The sequence below is a fragment of the Nicotiana tabacum genome, chromosome 20, assembly GCF_000715075.1.
Source record: "Nicotiana tabacum cultivar K326 chromosome 20, ASM71507v2, whole genome shotgun sequence".
NCBI lineage: Eukaryota > Viridiplantae > Streptophyta > Magnoliopsida > Solanales > Solanaceae > Nicotiana > Nicotiana tabacum.
Window position 1 is genome coordinate 87,053,085 of NC_134099.1, and position 8,330 is coordinate 87,061,414.

At 34.2% G+C, this 8,330-nt stretch overlaps 1 long non-coding RNA gene across 1 annotated transcript; it reads left to right on the forward strand.

Annotated features, from left to right (window-relative positions):
* The first annotated feature begins 263 nt into the window (after positions 1-263).
* Positions 264-5,461, forward strand: LOC107820557 (uncharacterized). Its single transcript, XR_012704008.1, has 2 exons — positions 264-5,094; positions 5,181-5,461. It is a non-coding gene; the product is annotated as an uncharacterized LOC107820557 (long non-coding RNA).
* Positions 5,462-8,330: the final 2,869 nt, after the last annotated feature.

The following is an 8,330-nucleotide window of genomic DNA, read 5'->3' on the forward strand; positions in this document are numbered from 1 at the left end:
AAATAGGGCTAGTGTTTAAATAGCCACTTTTTCCCTTTTTATTTTATAAAAATAAGTAAAATGATTTTTGAAACAAATTAAAGGTACTAAATTAATTAATAATATATAAATATTAAATTAAAAATACTGGAATCAATTTTTGTAATTATAAACGCAATAAAATCTTAAAGTAGGCTAAAATTGCAATTATATGCAATTTAGTTTTAAAATGCTAAATAAATTTATTTTGAAAGTATTTTGAATATATAAAATTCATACGAAAAATTGAGTATAACATTGAGAATCCTAGATCAATTGCAGTTAAGGTTGTTCTATTGTTGTTGCTCGGCACTGTCATTGATGTCGTGTTTGCTGATCCCCTTGTGGATGTTGTCAATAATTTCTCCAGCGCCACAAGCATTCCTTCTTTCTTCATCTCATTCATTGTGCTACCATTTGCAACCAACTCCAGTGAGGTAGTGTCAGCTATTATCTTTGCTTGCCAGAAAAAGTTGAGATCAACATCATTAACATTTTCGGAGGTTTGTTTTCCTGATGCAGCTTCTATCAACTCTGCTTTATAGTAGATGTGCTTTCGCTACCCATTACTTGCATCAGTGAACCTGAAAGATAATTAATGAACATTAAGGGGTCGTTTAGTTGCAAGGATTAGGGATAATAATCTTGGGGTAAAATGTAGGATTGTGTTATCCGCCTTTGATTGAATTTTTTGTTCTGGTATAAGAAATCTTCAATTATTTATACCACAATTGTGGTATTGTTTTTATACCCTTATTCTATAATACCCTTTTCTTATTGGTGTAATCGATAACAGATTCAATAAGCCCCAAAAATTGATAAATCAAAATCTAAAAAATCGAAACCTTATTGAAACGATAACTATAAGCATATGTACAAATCGATAATCGATAAGTATCAAAATTGAATCGATAAATCGAATACACACCCCTAGCAGCACTTATGGGATTTTAATATTCAATTAGTAGTTAGTACTTCTTGTGCTGCAAATGTTCTAGTTTAGAGACTGTTGCCTCTTAAACATAGGAGCAAAATTAGTTTTCCCATGGTTTCTTTAAATGGTCCTTAGTTTCTTATTTGGTTTTGAAATAATATGATTACTGTCATCACACAGCAAAAGCAAATTGCTTGGTGGTGTTTAAATATTGAAGGAATTAAATTGATAGCAATAGCAAATCATGCCTTTTTAGCAACTTAATTTCCTTTCTTTTTGTGTGGGCAAACTAATGCATTGCTACTTCTTTGCTTTGAGAATCTTTCCAAATAGTTTTTGCTGAAAGACACTTGAAAAAAATATTCATGTAATTTATACAAGTTGATTTCTTGTATATAAATGCTGCCAAGAAGAATATAATATCATGTATCTGATGTGTTACATGTATTATGGGTAAGTGGATCAGTAAATTATTTCTGCAAGTGAGGCATTTGCAATGTACTTTATGAATTTTACGGATGTTTTGTTTCAAAAGTTACATCTTCAACAGTGTGTAACTTATAATGGAAACCTGAGATCAATAAAGGAACAAGGTGAATAGGTATCCTTTGTTGTACACCTATCATAATGTTGTTCTATAAAGGTCATGCATTAGAGGGATTTCCTCATCCTCTATAAAGGTCAATTGTTCTTGCAATCAAGGTAATTGTAGCAGGCACATTGCATCAGAAAAAGAAAATAAAAGGGCTTTGGTTCTAATCTCTTTTTGTGGTTTCTTAAGGTGACTTCATATATTTATCTCTTCTTTAAGCAATATTATGTGAGTAATGGACTATTATATTGTTATGTGAATTCTTAAGCAATATTATGTGAGTAATGGACTATTATACCTAATGTTACTGAAAATACTTCAATGTCTCACGGTACTACTCATCTTTATCCTTCGGCAAGCTACTATTTTGGGTTTTCTATTGTTTGAATTTCCCTCCTTAAAGGAAAGAAAAGACCTACCTTCCACCTGAAACATGAGATTTAGAGAGAATAAAGAACAACTTGGGAATCAAATTCTGGAGCAACTTCCAGGCATATTTTGCTTTCGGATTTTAACGCTTTTAACATCACCAACTGAAGCTTGACTTGAATCCCCAAAACCTTGACCTACTGATTTTGGTGTTATTTGATTGGTTTTAGGTTATTTTTAAAACTATACAACTAAAATTTTGTTCTGGAGCCAACTTAATCATTTCTAGGATGCTTGGTTATCAAAGTTAATTCCTGATTTCTTTGTTTCATGAATTCTTATGCCACTGCTCTCCTAATTGGGTGAGATGGACTAATAAGAAAGCCTAGTACAGTGTCTTAGTTGCCCTTTATTTCCTGACATACATGAAACCTCAAATTCCCTAACTTTCCATCCTTCTGTTGTATGGACATGGAGCTTCCCGTCTCTCAGATGTACATGTAGAATAGCAATTAGCAAGAAATATGACATATCTCCAATTTGTCCTTCAGGTCAAATTATTAAATTGTTTGACGCTTTAAATGTAAGAATATAAATAGTGTAGATGCATTATATTGGACTTAATAATAAAACGTGAATAATGTAAAGATTAAGTTTGAGTTCAAATGTGTGTACACTTTATTATCCTTCTATCTTTCTTTATGGATATTCCCTGTCCCACTCTGTTAGCTAAAATCTTTTTATGAAGCTTAGGATTTCTAATCCAAGCTTTTCATTGGACATGGTGTGAACAAAGCAAATTTGTATGTGGATCTGTCTCTTTGTGTGAACCATCATTTTGCATATCTTTTGCATGTTTACACTATTTTTTAGTCAAAAGGTGTAAAAATAGAGAGTATTTGAAAAGTGCACTTAGAGAATAAGTATAAGGTATACTTGATTTTGATCAACAAACCTACTTATCTGATAGAAAAATAGGTGCCCTTTGAATCTGGAAAGCTAGTTTCTTCAGTGAAAGCTTAGGGCAGTGTTTTGTAGTGAGTGTAGAAGAAAAGCTCAAACATTTTGCTTGTTATTGCCGAAAAAGTTGTTATCAACAATATCAAACCAACAGGTAAACTAATCTCTCCTGGTACATTTGATATGTAATGTGGATCCAATTTTAGCATCTGCATTAAACCAAATATAATAATTAAGATATGATCAAAATGAATAATATATACTGACAGTAGGAAAATTGAGGTTTATAGAAGATTGAGGATCTAAGAAGGAAGTCCAATGATGTAGAAGTTGAATCTCTGTAAGAAGAGTACCATCAAAAAGTTTCTGCTCTTGAGATAAAGGTATGTATGTGTTCAAAGGATATTTCAGTTTGAACATCCACTGCTATATTATTTACTTGCATTATGACTTAATCATCAGTTGTTTTTCATTGCAACAGTAATATGAATTTCTTGAAAGATAGTTTGATTGAGCTTACACATTGTTGCTTAGTTTTGTTGCTTCATTTAGGCATCACTAAATTGCTCTGCTTCATCTTTTATGCCTTTAACTTCTTCATATTTTATGCTTGGAGATTCTGTATAATGTTTGTGTGGTCCTTAGTTTTTTTAGTTTTTAAATGGTTCTAGTAGACTCTAACAATGCAGGAATGCTTGCTGATGAGTGAATAAGTGAAGGAAGTTGTGCTTCTTATGGGGAGAACCCCTTTCCTGCTAATTAGTAAGACTATATTTACTAAATATATGAATGGCTTGTTATTTTAAAAGTGAAAGAAATTAAAAGTAGAAGCAGCTTCTTTTATACTGCACATAGATGATATTTGGAGAATGAAGAGCTTTTGTTGGCTGGAAAATTTTCAAGCTTTCTAAGTTAATTGATAATTTTGAAGAAATTTTACCATCCTTTCCTAATATATATATTTACTGCTGAAACCTCATATGTACTTTCTAGAATTACAGTTCCCCGATAAATTTTTCTAAAGCAAATCCTCTTACCTTTAATTTTAGTCTTTGTTTGTGTCATGTTTGAGGGCATCATTGTTATTTGTTTCTTTAATACGAAAGTGTGAATAGGCATATCACAATGTTTTTTTACTGATCAAAATATTTCTTCAAAGTCCCTAGGGCTTTGTTTTAGCGGTAAGATTGCAATATGTGATGTGCGAGTTAGACACGCTTCATTAGTTGTACCCTGCCGCAGACAAAGTTCTTAGACAATGTCTTTGTAAAGATGAAAATAGTATTTTGTAAACGTCTTTGTATACTCTTTTCCTTTCTTTCCCTATTCTGTGATCCATATGCTCATATTACTTCAAGCACATATTAACTTACTGACACTTTCTTTATCTAATTTTTTTAGTATTATGAGCAGATTAAAGTGACATGCTTTACTATTATCGCAGTTTAATGGTGGTTAAAACTTACCGTTACAGCTTGTGACTTTTAGCGATAATTTTACAGGATATACCGGCTTAATAATAAAAGGATAAATTAAGACATTTATATAGGGATATTGTAGCCATTATATTGCTATTAAAGATGACTTTTGCGGAAATTTAGTTGACTTTACTAGCCATTAAGATGGACGCTAAAGGGGCATACTAATATATTTTTAGAAGAGATATTATTGTCATTCTAATTGCTACAAAACAATTACCGCTAAAGGTATGGACTTTTAGCGACAAATGTTTTGAATTTAGCAGCTATAAAAATGGACGGTAAAGGGGTATTATTAGCCGTTTTAGAATGGGTTTAGCAGCCATAATAATTGCCGTAAAATATTGCCGTTAAAGCAAATGAGTTTTAGCGGCAATAAGCCATACCTTTTACCAGCTTTTGTCAGAAACACCACTAAAGGCTTTACCGACCCTGACTTCAGTGGCTAAAGACCAATCGCCGGTAAATGATATAGCGGCTATTGTTATTGCTGCCAATGCTATTTTTTATCGCCGCTAAAGCCCATTTTTGTTATAGTGCTAGCATTATGCATTTCTCTCATAAACCTCGTGAGCTCGGTTTTAAAGGGATCATTCCCGTTGTTATTCTCAGATCCGCTGCCGGTCCCTCCGGCTTCGCGGAATTCGACTTCACCCCTTGGGGTGTTATTATCGACCCTCTGGACCATTTGATTTGCAGGAACACTGGGAGGAATCGGGACCCTTTTGTTTGCGTTATTGGAGGTGCCTGACAATGCTTGTTTTAAATCTGTGATCACCTGATCTTACCTTGTGAGGTAATTCATAATCGCTTTCTGCTGTTCTCTCAGGAGTTTAACTGTTTCCATGACATGTTCCTCCTCCGCGTCATCGAGAGTAGATTCCCGCACATGCCGAGGGTACTGACCTTCTCAAACCGGGGTCGTCTCATCCCCTTCATTACGAGTATTACTGATTGAGTCATCTTGCCAGGCCAATTCTTCGTGTGCCTCAGCGTTGTGTGTGTTGTTGACATTATTAGATGTCATATCTGATTATTACTAAGGAAAGAATCAAAACTAGTTAATAATAATGTATGAATCAAAGCAATTGCACAGTTGTCTTTGCCATACGGTGGGCGCCAAACTGTTTACTCATAAAATGGTACAGTTAAATTTGTTACGTGATTTATAGACAAGCAAATTGATTTGATCCAAAAAATGATAAAAATCATGATTAATATTAAGATTAGTGATTGAAATTGAATAAGATAACGAGCCTGGCTCCGAACACAGTGTCTATGAGATCAAAAGTGAAAATAACGATGAAGTGCAAATAAAGTTGTTAAATCGAGAGCAAAAGTAGGAAAATAAAGCGTTTGTATCAGAAAGTTTTAGGATCAAGTTCCTCTTAAATGATAATAAAAGAGTCATTGATGAACACGTAACGACAGACCATGAATGCAAATATTCTCTGCAACAGTCGATTATTTAATGTTAGTGAATATTTCTTCCTTGAATGTTATCCGATGGAAAACCCTTGACCTTCTCCCATCGACTATGCTCCCTTCGGGATTTACCTGATATCAATTACATTCGTTGTATTCAATATTAATTGTTCCTTGACTTGCCCTTTGCCTATCTTTGGTTCCACGTGTTATGTTACCCTTCGACCATTCGTTATAAACCATTTTTACCCTATACATTATGTATATTCTTGTGTCGGGAAGAAATTACCAAAACAGCAACATGCTATTTTATAGTATCTTCCCCTCTTTCGCATGAATAATCACTCAGAATTTCTAGTATGGGAATTCAAAAAATGCAAGATTATCATACTTGAAATTTGAAAAATGTGATCTAACGAAATTTTAATTTTGAGTCATATTTGCCACTACATTATATTCTTCCCTTATATCAAACGAATTCGACAATTTAAACATATAGCAAAAATTTATTTTTGTAACATAGTATTCTATATAGTAAAAGATAATGGGCTCAGCATAAGAGCTCCATCCTTCGATGCTGAAAGCCCGTGGTGATGAGGGGAGTGTACGTGGTTGAATAGTTAATGGAATAAAAATCCTGCTAATATTATTTAGCAAATTGTCAAGCTTCTGCAACTTGAGTATGGCATCAAACTTCATAAACAATACAAGAAACCATGAACTAGAAAAAACTGATCATAAATTTTGAAATATACTATTACATCTGATTTTATCTGGCAGTATTTTACTAAAAGAAAATTTAAAATGTTAATTTGACATATATGTATTTTTTTTTATTCCTAGTTCTTCATTAGTACATGTTGTGTTATTCGCTTCTATTGCGTTATTACCTTGTTGTTACTAATATTTGTTGATTTCGTTCACTGTTCCTTGAGCCGAGGGTATACCAGAAATAACCTCTCTATCTCCATAAGGTAGGGGTAAGATCAGCATACACACTACCCACCCCAGACCCCAGTTATAGGATTACACTGGATTTGTTATTGTAATTTGACATATAAATTTTTTATTAATAACAGAAGAATCATTAAAATATTTGTTTAAAAATTAATCAGTAGAAAAATATCGCATCAATAATTTAAAAATTGAATAGTTTAAATTCTTCAATTTCACACAGAAAATAAAAGTGTATCATATGAAAGTCGAAAGAGTGTCATATATACGGGGATTGAGTTAGCAAAAGACATGACGGGACGATAACATTCAGCTAATACTTTATACAATATATGACACGGTAAAATTCAATAAAACCTTGAAATAGTCTTTAATAGCTAAGCAAGAGTAAGATTGTCACGATCCCGATTTCTCACCCTCGGGAGTCGTGATGGCGCCTACTAATATGAGTTAGGCAAGTCAATCCTTTAAACTAATTACTTCATTATCCACTTATTTCTTTTTAATAAACATAAAGCGATAACGTATAAACAGCGGAGATTTAAATTAAGCGGAAGAAAACAATAAAATATCTGAAATCTGCATCTATTACAACTGCTTAAGCCTTAATCACCCAAAACCTTGTATCACAGTACCACAGACGGTCTAAGACTGCTAAATACAAGGTCTGAAAATAAAAGACACACTGTTTCTAAAGCAAAAAGATGAAACATGAAATAAAAGATAGAGAAGACGTCAGGGCCTGCGGACGCCTGCAGGTCTATCTTGGATCTCCGCGTAGACTGAAGGTAGCCTCCAAACTACGGTCCAAGAGCTGCTCCGGGATCTGCACATAGTGCAGAGTGTAGTATCAGCACAACCGACCCCATGTGCTGGTAAGTGCCTAGCCTAACCTCGGCGAAGTAGTGACGAGGCTAGGACCAGACTACCAAATAAACCTGTGCAATTCAAATATATACAGCGAAAAGAAATACAGAAATAAACAGTCAAGTATGGGAGGGGTAGCATGCTACGGGGGAGATATCAATTCTGAATAGAAAGACAATAGGTAAATGAAAGAAGCAAAATATCTCGGATATCAACAAAAGAACCAGAAATCAATAAATGCACGGCATCACCCTTCGTGCTTTTACTCTCGTCCTCACCAAAACAATCAAGTAATGAAAGTGTGCACGGCATCACCCTTCGTGCTTTTACTCTCATCCTCACCATATAATCAATATAATCGGCACGGAATGGTATATCGTGCAGCGCTGCATCACCCTTCGTGCTTTACACTCTTTCCTCACAAATCATACACGACATCACCCTTCGTGCTTTAACACTCTTTCCTCACAAAAATAATACACGCCATCACCCTTCGTGCTTTAACACTCTTCCTCACCCAAACAACAATCACAAACAAGAGGGCAAGGGAACCAATGAAATTACGATATGAATCCCGACGAGGGAACAATGGTCAACAATTAAGTCCCGTCAAGGGAACAACATCAATAATATCAACATCTCGGCAAGGGAGATAACAAATAAAGCAACAATATCCCGGCAAGGGAGGCAACATAATGATCTCTTCTCTTTCTCACTTTTACTTCACAATTCA